Source organism: Sturnus vulgaris, chromosome Z (genome assembly GCF_052056855.1).
Source record: "Sturnus vulgaris isolate bStuVul1 chromosome Z, bStuVul1.hap1, whole genome shotgun sequence".
Taxonomy (NCBI): Eukaryota; Metazoa; Chordata; class Aves; order Passeriformes; family Sturnidae; genus Sturnus; species Sturnus vulgaris.
Genome location: NC_142283.1, coordinates 82,157,051 through 82,182,288, shown reverse-complemented (window position 1 = coordinate 82,182,288; position 25,238 = coordinate 82,157,051). Strand labels below are relative to the sequence as shown.

Here is a 25,238-nt window from a genome sequence, read left to right as displayed (position 1 = left end):
TAAGTGCTGCCTTTTTTGTTCTTCTTCCTGCATCTGTGTATACCGTAATACCTTTGACAGGTTGTGTCTTTACCTTTGGTTGCTGTAACAATTGCTGTCTTGCTATTACTTGTAATCGCGCATCGGATGGTTGTCTGTTATGCACGTGGCCAGCGTAGTCTAGGAGAACTATTTGTAGGGTCTCTGAGCATCTCAACATGAACTCAAACAGTTCAGTTTTTAATGGTAGACTGATATGTTCCGCCTCTGTACAGGTGATGTCGAGCCCCCGTTCCCATGCTTTCCTAATGAGATGTTCTATTACCTCTGTTCTTTGCCAAATGCTCACGGGCAGTGTATGTGGTGGAAAGGCCAGTTCCAGAATCGTTATCTGATTTTGTTGCTCCTTGCCTTTCTGTTGATTTTGCCGAACGCGTGGTCGTTCCCGTGATTGCGTTTGCTTGGCGCAATCTCCCGTAGGATGGTCTCCCCTTTTTCTTAATATCAAGCAGGCCACTGGTATGAGATAGCAAATAGAGCATCGGCATGGTTGAAAATAGGAACACCTAATGGCACATCTGACAATGGATGACCTGCGACAGATGACACTGGACGCTGACTCAGCTTGTTAAGGCAATCGCGTCATTCAGGAGAAAGAGAGATTGGAATATTTGGGTCCGCACTTTAAGCAGACTTGTAAGACGTGATATCTCATCATTGAGGATCCCTGCGACAATTCTAAACCGCTGCGAATCTCCAATTAATTTCTGAGCATGGTGAAGTGTTGCAATAGTAGTTGTAAGGTGCAGTTTTTCTGGACTGACAGCAGCTGAGGTTAACGCCCAACCTACGTAGCACCATGTAGGTTGTATCTTTTCTGGTGCAATTAATAAACCTTTTGACGACAGCTGAGTGATAATGTACTGTAAAGTATCATTAGTAAAGGGTTCTTATTGACATAGCAGGATATCATCCATGTAACGATAAATAATTGTGCAAATTTATGACGGATAGGCTCTAATGTCCAATGAACAAACGTTTGACACATAGTAGGAAGACTTTTCATGCCAGGTGGAAGTAGTACACGTTCATATCCTTGTGAAGGACTTGCTTTATTTATTGCTGATAAAGTGAATGCAAATCACACTGTATCATCCTTTTGCAAGCATATAGTGAAAAATGGTCTTTGAGGTGAATAATTAAGAGATGCCAATTCTGAAGCAACATAGTTGGAGTAAGCATTCCTGGTTGTAATGCTCCCATGGGACACGGCTGGTCGTTCGCTTTTTGGAGATCGTGTAACCGTCGCCATTTGCCTGATTTGTTAGGAATAAAAAATGGGAGCGTTCCGCAGACTAATGGAATGTTGTCTATGTTTGGCTTATAACTGTTCTTTCGCTAATTCGTGGGCTATTTTCGGCCGCTCTTTGGACAAGGTCCGCTGATCAACCCATATTGGTCTATGGTTTTTCCGTTGTATTTTTGGGGTTGGCGGCAGAACGGCAACGGCTGCAACTAAAAAGGCGACTGAGAGGCTGCGGGCGACGTGAGAGTTGCTCCTAGCTGATTTAATGCATCTCGACCGATTAGGCCTCCTAAATTTCCAAGTAAAGACGTGACATATGGGCGTTGTGTGGCTGTTTGCCCTTCGGGAAATCTCACTTCTATGGCATGGACACTTCCCTATGGTATAGAATTCCCTATTACGCCTTGTACTGCATGCACAGTTTGTTGAAGAAACCAATCTTTGGGCCAGCGTTCTTTGTAAATGACGCTAACATCAGCTCCTGTATCTAGCATAACGGTGACTTCTTTTTGAACCGTGCCAGATCGTAAGGTTGCTTTCACCATTGGTCTCTGTTTCATTTGCTGTACTAAATTTACTACTGTGTCTCCAGTGGATCCGAAGCCTTTAATTCCTCTCTGTGGTGGAGTTCAGAAGATGTCCCTTATGTAGGAATTGTTAAATATAGAATCAATTGTGCAATTCTGGTTGCCTTGGAAATAGGAAGTGGTGGTGATAAAGTGTAGGCACGCACTTGAATCTCTCCGGTGTAGTCAGCATCGATTACACCTGGGAGGACGATGAGTCCTGCAAGTCCAGCAGAAGATTTTCCAGTTAATAATGCCGCAAGTGCGCTGTCTGAGGCGTATATTGCTCTGGTGACACCTGTTGGAATTTGATACGCAGTTTGATTGATAAGAGTAACGGCTACTGCTGCTGCCGAATCGATTGCCAAGCTCGCTGTGGTCGCTGGTGGGTCAAGTTGTTGGACAGCGTTGGGCCGACTGCTTGTTTCACCGCACGGCGGCTCTTTGCGCTTTGTAATCCGTTTTTTGCGGACCGACGGGCGGCTGCGGAACGGTTGCCTTTTTGACATCTATCGCACCGTACTGACGCTTGGCGTGTCTTTTTGAAATGTCCCTTTGCCCCACATCGCTAACATGCGCCTCGTGTCTTTGAAGGTCCTGACTTTGGTGTTTGGCCTATTTTGCTTACTGCAGCAGCAAGTAAATTTGTGGCTGGTTTTATGGCCTCTGCTACGGCATTGGCGACAACTTGTCCTTGTTGGGACTGAGATGCTCTAGTAGCCGTATCTGCTACAGTAGATCGTTTCTGTTACATCAGCATCTTTACCCAAAGTAATCAACAAAGGTTTTGTTTTGGAAATAGCCTTTTCAAATGCCACTAACTTGAATGTTTTTTGTCACGCCTTGTCGGTTAAATCATTCTGATTGCTTCAAGCTGCCCATAAGCAATGAATAAAATTGGTATAAAGGTTCTGTTATTCCTTGTTGAACAGCTGAATAAAGAGTACGTGGTTGAGAATCTGGAACGACATTAAAAGCCTGTCTGGCTAAACGTGCAGACAAATGATGTGTTCCCAATGCGTTCAATTAAGTTGAACGTCAGTTACTAAATACCCCTGATCCGGTGAGCATATCTGGATTTAGTGCATTTAGGATGTCATTTGGATCCCTAGGTCTACGAGCTTCGGTGACTGCCGATCTGGTCCGCTCCTTTACCTGTATGACGTGTTGAGATGGTGTCAATAGTAATCGTGCTATTTGCCGACAATCGTGAGGTGAATTTACATTGGCGGTGAAAATGCGGTCCTGTGTAGTTCTGGCAGCCTCAGATCTAATTCCATGTTCTGTCATAGTTTGTTTGGTTTGTTGCAAAATTTTCCAATGATGTTGTTCGTACCTAGGAGCTTGTTGATCATACAGAATTGCGCAAGCTAAAGCTTCAGCTGGTTGCCGCTCTCCTTCAATGATTGCATCACAAACTATTCCTGACCGTCGTTTCCTGATGATATTTTTGCAGAATGTTCTTCGGCACCTGCTGGGCCTGGGATTGGGCCTAGATACGGAGGTGGAAGGATTTGCATTGAAGGTGCTGATGGCTCTGGTCGTAGCATCTGCAGTAATTGCTGAACTGACTGTGTAGGAGGACTGCGCTGTTCTGAGCAGGCAGTTATGTTTTGTTTGTGCCCTGTGTTGCAACTTTCCATTTGATGTGTTAATTGTTCAACTTGACGTTATAACTTTTCCATTGGAGGAGTAAAGGATTTAACCAATTTTCTTTCTTCAGGTGTAAGTTGCTCCTCTTCTTTTTCCCTATCAACATCCTCTTCCAGGAAGGGGTATTAATTCTGGACCACACGGAGGAGCAGACAGAGGGATAGCAGGATATAACTTCGGCTGGCAAGGTGTCTCTCCCTGTTCTTTACTTACCTGGGACTTCGGCAGGCTACCTGACTCTCCGTGTTCTTTCTGAGACCCTACTTCTGACAGTCCGGCTGCAACTCCTTTCTTATCCCGTTTTATTTCCACATTGGCTATCGGAGCAGATAACTCTGCTTTTTGCTCCGGTACTGCATTAGACTTAAAGATTACGCTTGCTTGGGTTTTTAACAGTTCTGCAACAGAGCTCCATTGTTTTCCCCTTATTCCATTTACTGGCTGTACGCTCCCTATCCCAAAAAATGCACTGAGGCAGCCTGACCGAGACAGCACAGGAGATGATAACCCTGTGTATTGTTATGACATAGCTTGCACAGGAGCAGCTGGAAACTTGGATTCACCTTTCATCTCTCCAAGTGTTTATAATCGTTCCCCATGTACTCCCAAAACAAAGAGTCTCCGTGCCCTTGCCAATAATTGTTTAATCCCACAAACGGTCCCCTAGCTCACTCCACTCATCTTCCATAAACAACAGAGTGGAGTATTTAAAAAATCAATTTTCTCTTGACCAGATAATGAGCTTTCCCAAGCCTTTTTCATCTCCTCTCCTCTCTTAGTGAGTATGCTGAGGAGTAACCTTTTAGCCACTGCAAATTCTATATCCATTCTAATGGTCTGCATTGGGATGACGGGAAGGTAATGAGCCTCCTACAGGATGCCGATGACTTTGGTGCTGATGCCTCTTGGACCTTGGCCTCGCCTCAGATCTCGTCCGTCCTCACTCTTCTCATATTTTACTCACCTTCCGCGTCGGGATTTAACCATCTGCATCTGAAAGGAAGTCAGGACAAAAGTCAAAGCACTGCAGGCCAACATAGCACCTCCAGAAAACTTACGTCAACCTAGGAAAACCATCCACAATCCTACTACAGAATGCATTATAAATTTCAAGTCCCCGGCACTTATCCTTTTACACGCACACTGCGCAGCAGGGCAGAACGATCCCACGCCACACACGCAAACGCCTCTGACACAGGGGATGACAAACAAGGGGACGCAACAGCAAGAAAAAACTCATTCAGAAGAGCGACTGCAAGAACCGAGAGAACGAGGAGGGGCACGGTGGAGATGAGACCCACGCTGAGCCAAAGAGGCTCAGAGAAGCTGGCAGGAACAAGATGCTAACAGGACGATTCATTCCAAGAACGGCAAAGATGAATGCACGAGAACCCTACGCTCAGAATCCACTACCTATCTTCACACTCCTGCAAGTCCTACTCCACTAAAAATGGATCTCAGCAGTGCACAGCTGTCAATGGCAGCTCAGAATAAGACAGTAAAACACTTCTGATTGGATGCTTCTAAAGAGAGATGAGATTCTGATGCCTGTCCTAGCTCCTGACTCAAAGGTTTGATGGCACCGGCACAGGGACAGGAAAGGTGGGAATACAGATGCTAAGAATGATGCTAGAGGTCCCAATAAGCCCCTCGAAGGACAAAAGCAAAAGACATGCCACACAAGACACACTAAAGACACACACTGCACGATAGACAAATGACACGACAGACACCAGGGCCGCTCTGCCCTGCGCACGTCAGCATTACAGGACTTACCCTTTATATGGCCAAAGGGCACACATCTTGGACACCCCCATCTCCAAAGCTGGCTCAAAAACCCTCCCGCAGAGTCCCGAATCCACATCCCGCTTTCATCCTCCCTGTGGGCGGAAGCCCTTGACTTATCTCTCCGACGTCCGAAGATGAGAACCCACGGCAGTTGTAAAGGGAGGCCACCTCATCCTCTGCAATTTCATGTTCTCACCAGGCTGCTGTCACTCATGTCAGCCGCTATAAATGAAATCAACCATCAGTGTATGATCTGAGCAGCACCATCAGCCAAAACACGACAATTCTGCCACTCACCATCTCCTGACAACACTGGAGGGCCGCACGCTTTGGCCACACGCAGAGCCTGACGCCGTCATCACAGGGTATGCGTGGCTGAGGGGGGGACAAGGTGATGCGACATTGCTCAAACTTGAGTGCACCCACACTACTCCACCCTACCTCCCCAAATCACCACAGCTCCTTACCTATTCCTGAAGGTTACCTGGATGGCATCTTTAAACAGGAAAAGGTCAAGGCTTCATCACAGGCTCCTGGAATACTTCCCGAGTTCTCAGGACAGTGCAAAACCACTTTTCTTAGCGAGGAGGGGTCTCACCTTAATAAAAGTGCAATGCCTAAAACACACCAACAGTAACGGATGCTTAGACTTGCACCAGAAATTGAGACCTTTACCACAAATAACTGCTTCTGTCACTGCTCACCTTGCCCACTTCCACCTGACAGCTGATATCCAGCATCACTTCCTAAAAATAAAGAGAAAGAACAGTGCTGTAACACAGCCACCACTTATGCTTCCCCGGCGAGGACAAACAGTCACCGACCTGCTTGGGGCAACCCCCTCACCCACAATGGGGCGCTCTGCTTCTGATTTAAACCATCTGCATCTGAAAGGAAGTTATGACAAAGGTTAAAGCCCTGCACAGCTCCAGAGGCCTTGTTTCTACCTAGGAAAACCATCCAGAATCCAAATATACTCTGCATTACAAATTTCAAGTCCCCAGCATTTATGCTTTTACCCCCACTCCCACACTGCGCAGCAGGGCAGAACGATCCCAGGCCACACACGCAAACGCCTCTGACACAGGGGATGACAAACAAGGGGACGCAACAGCAAGAGAAAACTCATTCAGAAGAGCGACTGCAAGCACAGAGAGAACGAGGAAGAACACGGTCGAGATGAGAGCGACGCTGACCTGATGAGGCTCAGAGAAGCCGGCAGGAACAAGATGCTAACAGGACGATTCATTCCAAGAACCGCAAAGATGGATGCCTGAGAATCCTATGCTCAGAATCCTCTACCTATCTTCACACTCCTGCAAGTCCTACTCCACTGAAAATCGATCTCTGCAGCGCAGAGAACAAGACCTTAAAAAAGACATCTCATCTCTCTTGAGACGCATCCAGTCAGATAACGATGCCTGTCCAAGCTCCTGAATCAAAGGTTTGAGGGTACCGGTGCCAGGCTGAGGAAGGAAGCAATCAGAGATGGCAAGAATGACGCCAGAGTTTCCAGAAAGAACCTTGAAGGGCAAAGGGAAAAGACATGCCACACGAGACACACTAAAGATACACAGAGCACGATAGACAAGTGACACAAAAACACCAGGACCGCTCTGCCCTGTGCACCTCAGCATCCTCAAACCGACACCTGAAATGGTCCAAGGGGACACAGCCTGGACGTCCTCGGCTCCAAACCTGACTCAAAAATCCCTCCCGCAGGGTCTTAACCCCATATCCAACTTCCATCCTCCCTGTGGGTTGAAGCCCTTCACTTATCTCTCGGACGTGTGGGGATACGAACCCACAGCAGGTGCGAAGGTAGGCTGCCTCGTCCTCTGGCAATTCTGCGCTCTCAAAGCGCTGCCGTCATGGATGGCAGTTGCAATAAAAGAAATCAATGCATGATCTCAGCAGCACCATCGGCCTAAACACGACAATTTTGATGCTCAACATCTCCTGACAATGCCCGCACCCTCGGGCCACAGGATTCGGCCACATGCAGAGCCTGACGCCGTCATCACAGGGTATGCGTGGCTGAGGGGGGGACAAGGTGATGCGACATTGCTCAAACTTGAGTGCACCCACACTACTCCACCCTACCTCCCCAAATCACCACAGCTCCTTACCTATTCCTGAAGGTTACCTGGATGGCATCTTTAAACAGGAAAAGGTCAAGGCTTCATCACAGGCTCCTGGAATACTTCCCGAGTTCTCAGGACAGTGCAAAACCACTTTTCTTAGCGAGGAGGGGTCTCACCTTAATAAAAGTGCAATGCCTAAAACACACCAACAGTAACGGATGCTTAGACTTGCACCAGAAATTGAGACCTTTACCACAAATAACTGCTTCTGTCACTGCTCACCTTGCCCACTTCCACCTGACAGCTGATATCCAGCATCACTTCCTAAAAATAAAGAGAAAGAACAGTGCTGTAACACAGCCACCACTGATGCTTCCCCGGCGAGGACAAACAGTCACCGACCTGCTTGGGGCAACCCCCTCACCCACAATGGGGCGCTCTGCTTCTGATTTAAACCATCTGCATCTGAAAAGAAGTTACGACAAAGGTTAAAGCCCTGCACAGCTCCAGAGGCCTTGTTTCTACCTAGGAAAACCATCCAGAATCCAAATATACTCTGCATTACAAATTTCAAGTCCCCAGCATTTATGCTTTTACCCCCACTCCCACACTGCGCAGCAGGGCAGAACGATCCCAGGCCAGACACGCAAACGCCTCTGACACAGGGGATGACAAACAAGGGGACGCAACAGCAAGAGAAAACTCATTCAGAAGAGCGACTGCAAGCACAGAGAGAACGAGGAAGGACACGGTCGAGATGAGAGCGACGCTGACCTGATGAGGCTCAGAGAAGCCGGCAGGAACAAGACGCTAACAGGACGATTCATTCCAAGAACGGCAAAGATGGATGCACGAGAACCCTACGCTCAGAATCCGCTACCTATCTTCACACTCCTGCAAGTCCTACTCCACTAAAAATGGATCTCAGCAGTGCACAGCTGTCAATGGCAGCTCAGAATAAGACAGTAAAACACTTCTGATTGGATGCTTCTAAAGAGAGATGAGATTCTGATGCCTGTCCTAGCTCCCGACTCAAAGGTTTGATGGCACCGGCGCAGGGACAGGAAAGGTGGGAATACAGATGCTAAGAATGATGCTAGAGGTCCCAATAAGCCCCTCGAAGGACAAAGGCAAAAGACATGCCACACGAGACACACTAAAGACACACACTGCACGATAGACAAATGACACGACAAACACCAGGACCGCTCTGCCCTGCGCACGTCAGCATTACAGGACTTACCCTTTATATGGCCAAAGGGCACACATCTTGGACACCCCCATCTCCAAAGCTGGCTCAAAAACCCTCCCGCAGAGTCCCGAATCCACATCCCGCTTTCATCCTCCCTGTGGGCGGAAGCCCTTGACTTATCTCTCCGACGTCCGAAGATGAGAACCCACAGCAGTTGTAAAGGGAGGCCACCTCATCCTCTGCAATTTCATGTTCTCACCAGGCTGCTGTCACTCATGTCAGCCGCTATAAATGAAATCAACCATCAGTGTATGATCTGAGCAGCACCATCAGCCAAAACATGACAATTCTGCCACTCACCATCTCCTGACAACACTGGAGGGCCGCACGCTTTGGCCACACGCAGAGCCTGACGCCGTCATCACAGGGTATGCGTGGCTGAGGGGGGGACAAGGTGATGCGACATTGCTCAAACTTGAGTGCACCCACACTACTCCACCCTACCTCCCCAAATCACCACAGCTCCTTACCTATTCCTGAAGGTTACCTGGATGGCATCTTTAAACAGGAAAAGGTCAAGGCTTCATCACAGGCTCCTGGAATACTTCCCGAGTTCTCAGGACAGTGCAAAACCACTTTTCTTAGCGAGGAGGGGTCTCACCTTAATAAAAGTGCAATGCCTAAAACACACCAACAGTAACGGATGCTTAGACTTGCACCAGAAATTGAGACCTTTACCACAAATAACTGCTTCTGTCACTGCTCACCTTGCCCACTTCCACCTGACAGCTGATATCCAGCATCACTTCCTAAAAATAAAGAGAAAGAACAGTGCTGTAACACAGCCACCACTTATGCTTCCCCGGCGAGGACAAACAGTCACCGACCTGCTTGGGGCAACCCCCTCACCCACAATGGGGCGCTCTGCTTCTGATTTAAACCATCTGCATCTGAAAGGAAGTTATGACAAAGGTTAAAGCCCTGCACAGCTCCAGAGGCCTTGTTTCTACCTAGGAAAACCATCCAGAATCCAAATATACTCTGCATTACAAATTTCAAGTCCCCAGCATTTATGCTTTTACCCCCACTCCCACACTGCGCAGCAGGGCAGAACGATCCCAGGCCACACACGCAAACGCCTCTGACACAGGGGATGACAAACAAGGGGACGCAACAGCAAGAGAAAACTCATTCAGAAGAGCGACTGCAAGCACAGAGAGAACGAGGAAGGACACGGTCGAGATGAGAGCGACGCTGACCTGATGAGGCTCAGAGAAGCCGGCAGGAACAAGACGCTAACAGGACGATTCATTCCAAGAACCGCAAAGATGGATGCCTGAGAATCCTATGCTCAGAATCCTCTACCTATCATCACACTCCTGTAAGTCCTACTCCACTGAAAATCGATCTCTGCAGCGCAGAGAACAAGACCTTAAAAAAGACATCTCATCTCTCTTGAGACGCATCCAATCAGATAACGATGCCTATCCAAGCTCCTGAATCAAAGGTTTGAGGGTACCGGTGCCAGGCTGAGGAAGGAAGCAATCAGAGATGGCAAGAATGACGCCAGAGTTTCCAGAAAGAACCTTGAAGGGCAAAGGAAAAAGACATGCCACACGAGACACACTAAAGACACACAGAGCACGATAGACAAGTGACACGACAAACACCAGGACCGCTCTGCCCTGCGCACGTCAGCATTACAGGACTTACCCTTTATATGGCCAAAGGGCACACATCTTGGACACCCCCATCTCCAAAGCTGGCTCAAAAACCCTCCCGCAGAGTCCCGAATCCACATCCCGCTTTCATCCTCCCTGTGGGCGGAAGCCCTTGACTTATCTCTCCGACGTCCGAAGATGAGAACCCACGGCAGTTGTAAAGGGAGGCCACCTCATCCTCTGCAATTTCATGTTCTCACCAGGCTGCTGTCACTCATGTCAGCCGCTATAAATGAAATCAACCATCAGTGTATGATCTGAGCAGCACCATCAGCCAAAACACGACAATTCTGCCACTCACCATCTCCTGACAACACTGGAGGGCCGCACGCTTTGGCCACACGCAGAGCCTGACGCCGTCATCACAGGGTATGCGTGGCTGAGGGGGGGACAAGGTGATGCGACATTGCTCAAACTTGAGTGCACCCACACTACTCCACCCTACCTCCCCAAATCACCACAGCTCCTTACCTATTCCTGAAGGTTACCTGGATGGCATCTTTAAACAGGAAAAGGTCAAGGCTTCATCACAGGCTCCTGGAATACTTCCCGAGTTCTCAGGACAGTGCAAAACCACTTTTCTTAGCGAGGAGGGGTCTCACCTTAATAAAAGTGCAATGCCTAAAACACACCAACAGTAACGGATGCTTAGACTTGCACCAGAAATTGAGACCTTTACCACAAATAACTGCTTCTGTCACTGCTCACCTTGCCCACTTCCACCTGACAGCTGATATCCAGCATCACTTCCTAAAAATAAAGAGAAAGAACAGTGCTGTAACACAGCCACCACTTATGCTTCCCCGGCGAGGACAAACAGTCACCGACCTGCTTGGGGCAACCCCCTCACCCACAATGGGGCGCTCTGCTTCTGATTTAAACCATCTGCATCTGAAAGGAAGTTATGACAAAGGTTAAAGCCCTGCACAGCTCCAGAGGCCTTGTTTCTACCTAGGAAAACCATCCAGAATCCAAATATACTCTGCATTACAAATTTCAAGTCCCCAGCATTTATGCTTTTACCCCCACTCCCACACTGCGCAGCAGGGCAGAACGATCCCAGGCCACACACGCAAACGCCTCTGACACAGGGGATGACAAACAAGGGGACGCAACAGCAAGAGAAAACTCATTCAGAAGAGCGACTGCAAGCACAGAGAGAACGAGGAAGAACACGGTCGAGATGAGAGCGACGCTGACCTGATGAGGCTCAGAGAAGCCGGCAGGAACAAGATGCTAACAGGACGATTCATTCCAAGAACCGCAAAGATGGATGCCTGAGAATCCTATGCTCAGAATCCTCTACCTATCTTCACACTCCTGCAAGTCCTACTCCACTGAAAATCGATCTCTGCAGCGCAGAGAACAAGACCTTAAAAAAGACATCTCATCTCTCTTGAGACGCATCCAGTCAGATAACGATGCCTGTCCAAGCTCCTGAATCAAAGGTTTGAGGGTACCGGTGCCAGGCTGAGGAAGGAAGCAATCAGAGATGGCAAGAATGACGCCAGAGTTTCCAGAAAGAACCTTGAAGGGCAAAGGGAAAAGACATGCCACACGAGACACACTAAAGATACACAGAGCACGATAGACAAGTGACACAAAAACACCAGGACCGCTCTGCCCTGTGCACCTCAGCATCCTCAAACCGACACCTGAAATGGTCCAAGGGGACACAGCCTGGACGTCCTCGGCTCCAAACCTGACTCAAAAATCCCTCCCGCAGGGTCTTAACCCCATATCCAACTTCCATCCTCCCTGTGGGTTGAAGCCCTTCACTTATCTCTCGGACGTGTGGGGATACGAACCCACAGCAGGTGCGAAGGTAGGCTGCCTCGTCCTCTGGCAATTCTGCGCTCTCAAAGCGCTGCCGTCATGGATGGCAGTTGCAATAAAAGAAATCAATGCATGATCTCAGCAGCACCATCGGCCTAAACACGACAATTTTGATGCTCAACATCTCCTGACAATGCCCGCACCCTCGGGCCACAGGATTCGGCCACATGCAGAGCCTGACGCCGTCATCACAGGGTATGCGTGGCTGAGGGGGGGACAAGGTGATGCGACATTGCTCAAACTTGAGTGCACCCACACTACTCCACCCTACCTCCCCAAATCACCACAGCTCCTTACCTATTCCTGAAGGTTACCTGGATGGCATCTTTAAACAGGAAAAGGTCAAGGCTTCATCACAGGCTCCTGGAATACTTCCCGAGTTCTCAGGACAGTGCAAAACCACTTTTCTTAGCGAGGAGGGGTCTCACCTTAATAAAAGTGCAATGCCTAAAACACACCAACAGTAACGGATGCTTAGACTTGCACCAGAAATTGAGACCTTTACCACAAATAACTGCTTCTGTCACTGCTCACCTTGCCCACTTCCACCTGACAGCTGATATCCAGCATCACTTCCTAAAAATAAAGAGAAAGAACAGTGCTGTAACACAGCCACCACTTATGCTTCCCCGGCGAGGACAAACAGTCACCGACCTGCTTGGGGCAACCCCCTCACCCACAATGGGGCGCTCTGCTTCTGATTTAAACCATCTGCATCTGAAAGGAAGTTATGACAAAGGTTAAAGCCCTGCACAGCTCCAGAGGCCTTGTTTCTACCTAGGAAAACCATCCAGAATCCAAATATACTCTGCATTACAAATTTCAAGTCCCCAGCATTTATGCTTTTACCCCCACTCCCACACTGCGCAGCAGGGCAGAACGATCCCAGGCCACACACGCAAACGCCTCTGACACAGGGGATGACAAACAAGGGGACGCAACAGCAAGAGAAAACTCATTCAGAAGAGCGACTGCAAGCACAGAGAGAACGAGGAAGGACACGGTCGAGATGAGAGCGATGCTGACCTGATGAGGCTCAGAGAAGCCGGCAGGAACAAGATGCTAACAGGACGATTCATTCCAAGAACCGCAAAGATGGATGCCTGAGAATCCTATGCTCAGAATCCTCTACCTATCTTCACACTCCTGTAAGTCCTACTCCACTGAAAATCGATCTCTGCAGCGCAGAGAACAAGACCTTAAAAAAGACATCTCATCTCTCTTGAGACGCATCCAATCAGATAACGATGCCTGTCCAAGCTCCTGAATCAAAGGTTTGAGGGTACCGGTGCCAGGCTGAGGAAGGAAGCAATCAGAGATGGCAAGAATGACGCCAGAGTTTCCAGAAAGAACCTTGAAGGACAAAGGAAAAAGACATGCCACACGAGACACACTAAAGACACACAGAGCACGATAGACAAGTGACACGACAAACACCAGGACCGCTCTGCCCTGCGCACGTCAGCATTACAGGACTTACCCTTTATATGGCCAAAGGGCACACATCTTGGACACCCCCATCTCCAAAGCTGGCTCAAAAACCCTCCCGCAGAGTCCCGAATCCACATCCCGCTTTCATCCTCCCTGTGGGCGGAAGCCCTTGACTTATCTCTCCGACGTCCGAAGATGAGAACCCACGGCAGTTGTAAAGGGAGGCCACCTCATCCTCTGCAATTTCATGTTCTCACCAGGCTGCTGTCACTCATGTCAGCCGCTATAAATGAAATCAACCATCAGTGTATGATCTGAGCAGCACCATCAGCCAAAACACGACAATTCTGCCACTCACCATCTCCTGACAACACTGGAGGGCCGCACGCTTTGGCCACACGCAGAGCCTGACGCCGTCATCACAGGGTATGCGTGGCTGAGGGGGGGACAAGGTGATGCGACATTGCTCAAACTTGAGTGCACCCACACTACTCCACCCTACCTCCCCAAATCACCACAGCTCCTTACCTATTCCTGAAGGTTACCTGGATGGCATCTTTAAACAGGAAAAGGTCAAGGCTTCATCACAGGCTCCTGGAATACTTCCCGAGTTCTCAGGACAGTGCAAAACCACTTTTCTTAGCGAGGAGGGGTCTCACCTTAATAAAAGTGCAATGCCTAAAACACACCAACAGTAACGGATGCTTAGACTTGCACCAGAAATTGAGACCTTTACCACAAATAACTGCTTCTGTCACTGCTCACCTTGCCCACTTCCACCTGACAGCTGATATCCAGCATCACTTCCTAAAAATAAAGAGAAAGAACAGTGCTGTAACACAGCCACCACTTATGCTTCCCCGGCGAGGACAAACAGTCACCGACCTGCTTGGGGCAACCCCCTCACCCACAATGGGGCGCTCTGCTTCTGATTTAAACCATCTGCATCTGAAAGGAAGTTATGACAAAGGTTAAAGCCCTGCACAGCTCCAGAGGCCTTGTTTCTACCTAGGAAAACCATCCAGAATCCAAATATACTCTGCATTACAAATTTCAAGTCCCCAGCATTTATGCTTTTACCCCCACTCCCACACTGCGCAGCAGGGCAGAACGATCCCAGGCCAGACACGCAAACGCCTCTGACACAGGGGATGACAAACAAGGGGACGCAACAGCAAGAGAAAACTCATTCAGAAGAGCGACTGCAAGCACAGAGAGAACGAGGAAGGACACGGTCGAGATGAGAGCGACGCTGACCTGATGAGGCTCAGAGAAGCCGGCAGGAACAAGACGCTAACAGGACGATTCATTCCAAGAACGGCAAAGATGAATGCACGAGAACCCTACGCTCAGAATCCGCTACCTATCTTCACACTCCTGCAAGTCCTACTCCACTAAAAATGGATCTCAGCAGTGCACAGCTGTCAATGGCAGCTCAGAATAAGACAGTAAAACACTTCTGATTGGATGCTTCTAAAGAGAGATGAGATTCTGATGCCTGTCCTAGCTCCCGACTCAAAGGTTTGATGGCACCGGCGCAGGGACAGGAAAGGTGGGAATACAGATGCTAAGAATGATGCTAGAGGTCCCAATAAGCCCCTCGAAGGACAAAGGCAAAAGACATGCCACACGAGACACACTAAAGACACACACTGCACGATAGACAAATGACACGACAGACACCAGGACCGCTCTGCCCTGCGCACGTCAGCATTACAGGACTTACCCTTTATATGGCCAAAGGGCACACATCTTGGACACCCCCATCTCCAAAGCTGGCTCAAAAACCCTCCCGCAGAGTCCCGAATCCACATCCCGTTTTCATCCTCCCTGTGGGCGGAAGCCCTTGACTTATCTCTCCGACGTCCGAAGATGAGAACCCACGGCAGTTGTAAAGGGAGGCCACCTCATCCTCTGCAATTTCATGTTCTCACCAGGCTGCTGTCACTCATGTCAGCCGCTATAAATGAAATCAACCATCAGTGTATGATCTGAGCAGCACCATCAGCCAAAACACGACAATTCTGCCACTCACCATCTCCTGACAACACTGGAGGGCCGCACGCTTTGGCCACACGCAGAGCCTGACGCCGTCATCACAGGGTATGCGTGGCTGAGGGGGGGACAAGGTGATGCGACATTGCTCAAACTTGAGTGCACCCACACTACTCCACCCTACCTCCCCAAATCACCACAGCTCCTTACCTATTCCTGAAGGTTACCTGGATGGCATCTTTAAACAGGAAAAGGTCAAGGCTTCATCACAGGCTCCTGGAATACTTCCCGAGTTCTCAGGACAGTGCAAAACCACTTTTCTTAGCGAGGAGGGGTCTCACCTTAATAAAAGTGCAATGCCTAAAACACACCAACAGTAACGGATGCTTAGACTTGCACCAGAAATTGAGACCTTTACCACAAATAACTGCTTCTGTCACTGCTCACCTTGCCCACTTCCACCTGACAGCTGATATCCAGCATCACTTCCTAAAAATAAAGAGAAAGAACAGTGCTGTAACACAGCCACCACTTATGCTTCCCCGGCGAGGACAAACAGTCACCGACCTGCTTGGGGCAACCCCCTCACCCACAATGGGGCGCTCTGCTTCTGATTTAAACCATCTGCATCTGAAAGGAAGTTATGACAAAGGTTAAAGCCCTGCACAGCTCCAGAGGCCTTGTTTCTACCTAGGAAAACCATCCAGAATCCAAATATACTCTGCATTACAAATTTCAAGTCCCCAGCATTTATGCTTTTACCCCCACTCCCACACTGCGCAGCAGGGCAGAACGATCCCAGGCCACACACGCAAACGCCTCTGACACAGGGGATGACAAACAAGGGGACGCAACAGCAAGAGAAAACTCATTCAGAAGAGCGACTGCAAGCACAGAGAGAACGAGGAAGGACACGGTCGAGATGAGAGCGACGCTGACCTGATGAGGCTCAGAGAAGCCGGCAGGAACAAGACGCTAACAGGACGATTCATTCCAAGAACGGCAAAGATGAATGCACGAGAACCCTACGCTCAGAATCCGCTACCTATCTTCACACTCCTGCAAGTCCTACTCCACTAAAAATGGATCTCAGCAGTGCACAGCTGTCAATGGCAGCTCAGAATAAGACAGTAAAACACTTCTGATTGGATGCTTCTAAAGAGAGATGAGATTCTGATGCCTGTCCTAGCTCCCGACTCAAAGGTTTGATGGCACCGGCGCAGGGACAGGAAAGGTGGGAATACAGATGCTAAGAATGATGCTAGAGGTCCCAATAAGCCCCTCGAAGGACAAAGGCAAAAGACATGCCACACGAGACACACTAAAGACACACACTGCACGATAGACAAATGACACGACAGACACCAGGACCGCTCTGCCCTGCGCACGTCAGCATTACAGGACTTACCCTTTATATGGCCAAAGGGCACACATCTTGGACACCCCCATCTCCAAAGCTGGCTCAAAAACCCTCCCGCAGAGTCCCGAATCCACATCCCGCTTTCATCCTCCCTGTGGGCGGAAGCCCTTGACTTATCTCTCCGACGTCCGAAGATGAGAACCCACGGCAGTTGTAAAGGGAGGCCACCTCATCCTCTGCAATTTCATGTTCTCACCAGGCTGCTGTCACTCATGTCAGCCGCTATAAATGAAATCAACCATCAGTGTATGATCTGAGCAGCACCATCAGCCAAAACACGACAATTCTGCCACTCACCATCTCCTGACAACACTGGAGGGCCGCACGCTTTGGCCACACGCAGAGCCTGACGCCGTCATCACAGGGTATGCGTGGCTGAGGGGGGGACAAGGTGATGCGACATTGCTCAAACTTGAGTGCACCCACACTACTCCACCCTACCTCCCCAAATCACCACAGCTCCTTACCTATTCCTGAAGGTTACCTGGATGGCATCTTTAAACAGGAAAAGGTCAAGGCTTCATCACAGGCTCCTGGAATACTTCCCGAGTTCTCAGGACAGTGCAAAACCACTTTTCTTAGCGAGGAGGGGTCTCACCTTAATAAAAGTGCAATGCCTAAAACACACCAACAGTAACGGATGCTTAGACTTGCACCAGAAATTGAGACCTTTACCACAAATAACTGCTTCTGTCACTGCTCACCTTGCCCACTTCCACCTGACAGCTGATATCCAGCATCACTTCCTAAAAATAAAGAGAAAGAACAGTGCTGTAACACAGCCACCACTTATGCTTCCCCGGCGAGGACAAACAGTCACCGACCTGCTTGGGGCAACCCCCTCACCCACAATGGGGCGCTCTGCTTCTGATTTAAACCATCTGCATCTGAAAGGAAGTTATGACAAAGGTTAAAGCCCTGCACAGCTCCAGAGGCCTTGTTTCTACCTAGGAAAACCATCCAGAATCCAAATATACTCTGCATTACAAATTTCAAGTCCCCAGCATTTATGCTTTTACCCCCACTCCCACACTGCGCAGCAGGGCAGAACGATCCCAGGCCACACACGCAAACGCCTCTGACACAGGGGATGACAAACAAGGGGACGCAACAGCAAGAGAAAACTCATTCAGAAGAGCGACTGCAAGCACAGAGAGAACGAGGAAGGACACGGTCGAGATGAGAGCGACGCTGACCTGATGAGGCTCAGAGAAGCCGGCAGGAACAAGACGCTAACAGGACGATTCATTCCAAGAACGGCAAAGATGAATGCACGAGAACCCTACGCTCAGAATCCGCTACCTATCTTCACACTCCTGCAAGTCCTACTCCACTAAAAATGGATCTCAGCAGTGCACAGCTGTCAATGGCAGCTCAGAATAAGACAGTAAAACACTTCTGATTGGATGCTTCTAAAGAGAGATGAGATTCTGATGCCTGTCCTAGCTCCCGACTCAAAGGTTTGATGGCACCGGCGCAGGGACAGGAAAGGTGGGAATACAGATGCTAAGAATGATGCTAGAGGTCCCAATAAGCCCCTCGAAGGACAAAGGCAAAAGACATGCCACACGAGACACACTAAAGACACACACTGCACGATAGACAAATGACACGACAGACACCAGGACCGCTCTGCCCTGCGCACGTCAGCATTACAGGACTTACCCTTTATATGGCCAAAGGGCACACATCTTGGACACCCCCATCTCCAAAGCTGGCTCAAAAACCCTCCCGCAGAGTCCCGAATCCACATCCCGCTTTCATCCTCCCTGTGGGCGGAAGCCCTTGACTTATCTCTCCGACGTCCGAAGATGAGAACCCACGGCAGTTGTAAAGGGAGGCCACCTCATCCTCTGCAATTTCATGTTCTCACCAGGCTGCTGTCACTCATGTCAGCCGCTATAAATGAAATCAACCATCAGTGTATGATCTGAGCAGCACCATCAGCCAAAACACGACAATTCTGCCACTCACCATCTCCTGACAACACTGGAGGGCCGCACGCTTTGGCCACACGCAGAGCCTGACGCCGTCATCACAGGGTATGCGTGGCTGAGGGGGGGACAAGGTGATGCGACATTGCTCAAACTTGAGTGCACCCACACTACTCCACCCTACCTCCCCAAATCACCACAGCTCCTTACCTATTCCTGAAGGTTACCTGGATGGCATCTTTAAACAGGAAAAGGTCAAGGCTTCATCACAGGCTCCTGGAATACTTCCCGAGTTCTCAGGACAGTGCAAAACCACTTTTCTTAGCGAGGAGGGGTCTCACCTTAATAAAAGTGCAATGCCTAAAACACACCAACAGTAACGGATGCTTAGACTTGCACCAGAAATTGAGACCTTTACCACAAATAACTGCTTCTGTCACTGCTCACCTTGCCCACTTCCACCTGACAGCTGATATCCAGCATCACTTCCTAAAAATAAAGAGAAAGAACAGTGCTGTAACACAGCCACCACTTATGCTTCCCCGGCGAGGACAAACAGTCACCGACCTGCTTGGGGCAACCCCCTCACCCACAATGGGGCGCTCTGCTTCTGATTTAAACCATCTGCATCTGAAAGGAAGTTATGACAAAGGTTAAAGCCCTGCACAGCTCCAGAGGCCTTGTTTCTACCTAGGAAAACCATCCAGAATCCAAATATACTCTGCATTACAAATTTCAAGTCCCCAGCATTTATGCTTTTACCCCCACTCCCACACTGCGCAGCAGGGCAGAACGATCCCAGGCCACACACGCAAACGCCTCTGACACAGGGGATGACAAACAAGGGGACGCAACAGCAAGAGAAAACTCATTCAGAAGAGCGACTGCAAGCACAGAGAGAACGAGGAAGGACACGGTCGAGATGAGAGCGACGCTGACCTGATGAGGCTCAGAGAAGCCGGCAGGAACAAGACGCTAACAGGACGATTCATTCCAAGAACGGCAAAGATGAATGCACGAGAACCCTACGCTCAGAATCCGCTACCTATCTTCACACTCCTGCAAGTCCTACTCCACTAAAAATGGATCTCAGCAGTGCACAGCTGTCAATGGCAGCTCAGAATAAGACAGTAAAACACTTCTGATTGGATGCTTCTAAAGAGAGATGAGATTCTGATGCCTGTCCTAGCTCCCGACTCAAAGGTTTGATGGCACCGGCGCAGGGACAGGAAAGGTGGGAATACAGATGCTAAGAATGATGCTAGAGGTCCCAATAAGCCCCTCGAAGGACAAAGGCAAAAGACATGCCACACGAGACACACTAAAGACACACACTGCACGATAGACAAATGACACGACAGACACCAGGACCGCTCTGCCCTGCGCACGTCAGCATTACAGGACTTACCCTTTATATGGCCAAAGGGCACACATCTTGGACACCCCCATCTCCAAAGCTGGCTCAAAAACCCTCCCGCAGAGTCCCGAATCCACATCCCGTTTTCATCCTCCCTGTGGGCGGAAGCCCTTGACTTATCTCTCCGACGTCCGAAGATGAGAACCCACGGCAGTTGTAAAGGGAGGCCACCTCATCCTCTGCAATTTCATGTTCTCACCAGGCTGCTGTCACTCATGTCAGCCGCTATAAATGAAATCAACCATCAGTGTATGATCTGAGCAGCACCATCAGCCAAAACACGACAATTCTGCCACTCACCATCTCCTGACAACACTGGAGGGCCGCACGCTTTGGCCACACGCAGAGCCTGACGCCGTCATCACAGGGTATGCGTGGCTGAGGGGGGGACAAGGTGATGCGACATTGCTCAAACTTGAGTGCACCCACACTACTCCACCCTACCTCCCCAAATCACCACAGCTCCTTACCTATTCCTGAAGGTTACCTGGATGGCATCTTTAAACAGGAAAAGGTCAAGGCTTCATCACAGGCTCCTGGAATACTTCCCGAGTTCTCAGGACAGTGCAAAACCACTTTTCTTAGCGAGGAGGGGTCTCACCTTAATAAAAGTGCAATGCCTAAAACACACCAACAGTAACGGATGCTTAGACTTGCACCAGAAATTGAGACCTTTACCACAAATAACTGCTTCTGTCACTGCTCACCTTGCCCACTTCCACCTGACAGCTGATATCCAGCATCACTTCCTAAAAATAAAGAGAAAGAACAGTGCTGTAACACAGCCACCACTTATGCTTCCCCGGCGAGGACAAACAGTCACCGACCTGCTTGGGGCAACCCCCTCACCCACAATGGGGCGCTCTGCTTCTGATTTAAACCATCTGCATCTGAAAGGAAGTTATGACAAAGGTTAAAGCCCTGCACAGCTCCAGAGGCCTTGTTTCTACCTAGGAAAACCATCCAGAATCCAAATATACTCTGCATTACAAATTTCAAGTCCCCAGCATTTATGCTTTTACCCCCACTCCCACACTGCGCAGCAGGGCAGAACGATCCCAGGCCACACACGCAAACGCCTCTGACACAGGGGATGACAAACAAGGGGACGCAACAGCAAGAGAAAACTCATTCAGAAGAGCGACTGCAAGCACAGAGAGAACGAGGAAGGACACGGTCGAGATGAGAGCGACGCTGACCTGATGAGGCTCAGAGAAGCCGGCAGGAACAAGACGCTAACAGGACGATTCATTCCAAGAACGGCAAAGATGAATGCACGAGAACCCTACGCTCAGAATCCGCTACCTATCTTCACACTCCTGCAAGTCCTACTCCACTAAAAATGGATCTCAGCAGTGCACAGCTGTCAATGGCAGCTCAGAATAAGACAGTAAAACACTTCTGATTGGATGCTTCTAAAGAGAGATGAGATTCTGATGCCTGTCCTAGCTCCCGACTCAAAGGTTTGATGGCACCGGCGCAGGGACAGGAAAGGTGGGAATACAGATGCTAAGAATGATGCTAGAGGTCCCAATAAGCCCCTCGAAGGACAAAGGCAAAAGACATGCCACACGAGACACACTAAAGACACACACTGCACGATAGACAAATGACACGACAGACACCAGGACCGCTCTGCCCTGCGCACGTCAGCATTACAGGACTTACCCTTTATATGGCCAAAGGGCACACATCTTGGACACCCCCATCTCCAAAGCTGGCTCAAAAACCCTCCCGCAGAGTCCCGAATCCACATCCCGCTTTCATCCTCCCTGTGGGCGGAAGCCCTTGACTTATCTCTCCGACGTCCGAAGATGAGAACCCACGGCAGTTGTAAAGGGAGGCCACCTCATCCTCTGCAATTTCATGTTCTCACCAGGCTGCTGTCACTCATGTCAGCCGCTATAAATGAAATCAACCATCAGTGTATGATCTGAGCAGCACCATCAGCCAAAACACGACAATTCTGCCACTCACCATCTCCTGACAACACTGGAGGGCCGCACGCTTTGGCCACACGCAGAGCCTGACGCCGTCATCACAGGGTATGCGTGGCTGAGGGGGGGACAAGGTGATGCGACATTGCTCAAACTTGAGTGCACCCACACTACTCCACCCTACCTCCCCAAATCACCACAGCTCCTTACCTATTCCTGAAGGTTACCTGGATGGCATCTTTAAACAGGAAAAGGTCAAGGCTTCATCACAGGCTCCTGGAATACTTCCCGAGTTCTCAGGACAGTGCAAAACCACTTTTCTTAGCGAGGAGGGGTCTCACCTTAATAAAAGTGCAATGCCTAAAACACACCAACAGTAACGGATGCTTAGACTTGCACCAGAAATTGAGACCTTTACCACAAATAACTGCTTCTGTCACTGCTCACCTTGCCCACTTCCACCTGACAGCTGATATCCAGCATCACTTCCTAAAAATAAAGAGAAAGAACAGTGCTGTAACACAGCCACCACTTATGCTTCCCCGGCGAGGACAAACAGTCACCGACCTGCTTGGGGCAACCCCCTCACCCACAATGGGGCGCTCTGCTTCTGATTTAAACCATCTGCATCTGAAAGGAAGTTATGACAAAGGTTAAAGCCCTGCACAGCTCCAGAGGCCTTGTTTCTACCTAGGAAAACCATCCAGAATCCAAATATACTCTGCATTACAAATTTCAAGTCCCCAGCATTTATGCTTTTACCCCCACTCCCACACTGCGCAGCAGGGCAGAACGATCCCAGGCCACACACGCAAACGCCTCTGACACAGGGGATGACAAACAAGGGGACGCAACAGCAAGAGAAAACTCATTCAGAAGAGCGACTGCAAGCACAGAGAGAACGAGGAAGGACACGGTCGAGATGAGAGCGACGCTGACCTGATGAGGCTCAGAGAAGCCGGCAGGAACAAGACGCTAACAGGACGATTCATTCCAAGAACGGCAAAGATGGATGCACGAGAACCCTACGCTCAGAATCCTCTACCTATCTTCACACTCCTGCAAGTCCTACTCCACTGAAAATCAATCTCTGCAGCGCAGAGAACAAGACCTTAAAAAAGACATCTCATCTCTCTTGAGACGCATCCAATCAGATAACGATGCCTGTCCAAGCTCCTGAATCAAAGGTTTGATGGCACCGGTGCCAGGCTGAGGAAGGAAGCAATCAGAGATGGCAAGAATGACGCCAGAGTTTCCAGAAAGAACCTTGAAGGACAAAGGAAAAAGACATGCCACACGAGACACACTAAAGACACACAGAGCACGATAGACAAGTGACACAACAAACACCAGGACCACTCTGCCCTGCGCACGTCAGCATTACAGGACTTACCCTTTATATGGCCAAAGGGCACACATCTTGGACACCCCCATCTCCAAAGCTGGCTCAAAAACCCTCCCGCAGAGTCCCGAATCCACATCCCGCTTTCATCCTCCCTGTGGGCGGAAGCCCTTGACTTATCTCTCCGACGTCCGAAGATGAGAACCCACGGCAGTTGTAAAGGGAGGCCACCTCATCCTCTGCAATTTCATGTTCTCACCAGGCTGCTGTCACTCATGTCAGCCGCTATAAATGAAATCAACCATCAGTGTATGATCTGAGCAGCACCATCAGCCAAAACATGACAATTCTGCCACTCACCATCTCCTGACAACACTGGAGGGCCGCACGCTTTGGCCACACGCAGAGCCTGACGCCGTCATCACAGGGTATGCGTGGCTGAGGGGGGGACAAGGTGATGCGACATTGCTCAAACTTGAGTGCACCCACACTACTCCACCCTACCTCCCCAAATCACCACAGCTCCTTACCTATTCCTGAAGGTTACCTGGATGGCATCTTTAAACAGGAAAAGGTCAAGGCTTCATCACAGGCTCCTGGAATACTTCCCGAGTTCTCAGGACAGTGCAAAACCACTTTTCTTAGCGAGGAGGGGTCTCACCTTAATAAAAGTGCAATGCCTAAAACACACCAACAGTAACGGATGCTTAGACTTGCACCAGAAATTGAGACCTTTACCACAAATAACTGCTTCTGTCACTGCTCACCTTGCCCACTTCCACCTGACAGCTGATATCCAGCATCACTTCCTAAAAATAAAGAGAAAGAACAGTGCTGTAACACAGCCACCACTTATGCTTCCCCGGCGAGGACAAACAGTCACCGACCTGCTTGGGGCAACCCCCTCACCCACAATGGGGCGCTCTGCTTCTGATTTAAACCATCTGCATCTGAAAGGAAGTTACGACAAAGGTTAAAGCCCTGCACAGCTCCAGAGGCCTTGTTTCTACCTAGGAAAACCATCCAGAATCCAAATATACTCTGCATTACAAATTTCAAGTCCCCAGCATTTATGCTTTTACCCCCACTCCCACACTGCGCAGCAGGGCAGAACGATCCCAGGCCAGACACGCAAACGCCTCTGACACAGGGGATGACAAACAAGGGGACGCAACAGCAAGAGAAAACTCATTCAGAAGAGCGACTGCAAGCACAGAGAGAACGAGGAAGGACACGGTCGAGATGAGAGCGACGCTGACCTGATGAGGCTCAGAGAAGCCGGCAGGAACAAGACGCTAACAGGACGATTCATTCCAAGAACGGCAAAGATGAATGCACGAGAACCCTACGCTCAGAATCCGCTACCTATCTTCACACTCCTGCAAGTCCTACTCCACTAAAAATGGATCTCAGTAGTGCACAGCTGTCAATGGCAGCTCAGAATAAGACAGTAAAACACTTCTGATTGGATGCTTCTAAAGAGAGATGAGATTCTGATGCCTGTCCTAGCTCCCGACTCAAAGGTTTGATGGCACCGGCGCAGGGACAGGAAAGGTGGGAATACAGATGCTAAGAATGATGCTAGAGGTCCCAATAAGCCCCTCGAAGGACAAAGGCAAAAGACATGCCACACGAGA

The 25,238-nt window shown here is 49.5% G+C and overlaps 3 long non-coding RNA genes across 6 annotated transcripts; all 3 read right to left on the bottom strand.

Annotated features, from left to right (window-relative positions):
• Positions 1-1,600: 1,600 nt before the first annotated feature.
• LOC148219984 (uncharacterized) lies at positions 1,601-5,459 on the bottom strand. Its single transcript, XR_015799287.1, has 2 exons — positions 3,007-5,459; positions 1,601-2,810 (listed from the first exon to the last, which is right to left on the bottom strand). It is a non-coding gene; the product is annotated as an uncharacterized LOC148219984 (long non-coding RNA).
• Positions 5,460-5,629: 170 nt separating this feature from the next.
• LOC148219983 (uncharacterized) lies at positions 5,630-8,825 on the bottom strand. 2 transcript variants are annotated; one of them, XR_015799475.1, is made up of 6 exons: positions 8,778-8,825; positions 7,659-7,841; positions 7,097-7,571; positions 6,117-6,179; positions 5,997-6,038; positions 5,630-5,909 (listed from the first exon to the last, which is right to left on the bottom strand). It is a non-coding gene; the product is annotated as an uncharacterized LOC148219983 (long non-coding RNA). The 2 variants fall into 2 exon arrangements; XR_015799476.1 differs by lacking the exon at positions 8,778-8,825 and adding an exon at positions 8,620-8,749.
• A 1,805-nt stretch (positions 8,826-10,630) lies between these two features.
• LOC148219982 (uncharacterized) lies at positions 10,631-13,776 on the bottom strand. 3 transcript variants are annotated; one of them, XR_015799449.1, is made up of 7 exons: positions 13,606-13,776; positions 12,780-12,842; positions 12,660-12,701; positions 12,098-12,572; positions 11,118-11,180; positions 10,998-11,039; positions 10,631-10,910 (listed from the first exon to the last, which is right to left on the bottom strand). It is a non-coding gene; the product is annotated as an uncharacterized LOC148219982 (long non-coding RNA). The 3 variants fall into 3 exon arrangements; XR_015799448.1 differs by having other exon boundaries at positions 12,780-13,776; XR_015799447.1 differs by lacking the exons at positions 12,780-12,842; positions 13,606-13,776 and having other exon boundaries at positions 12,660-12,756.
• Positions 13,777-25,238: the final 11,462 nt, after the last annotated feature.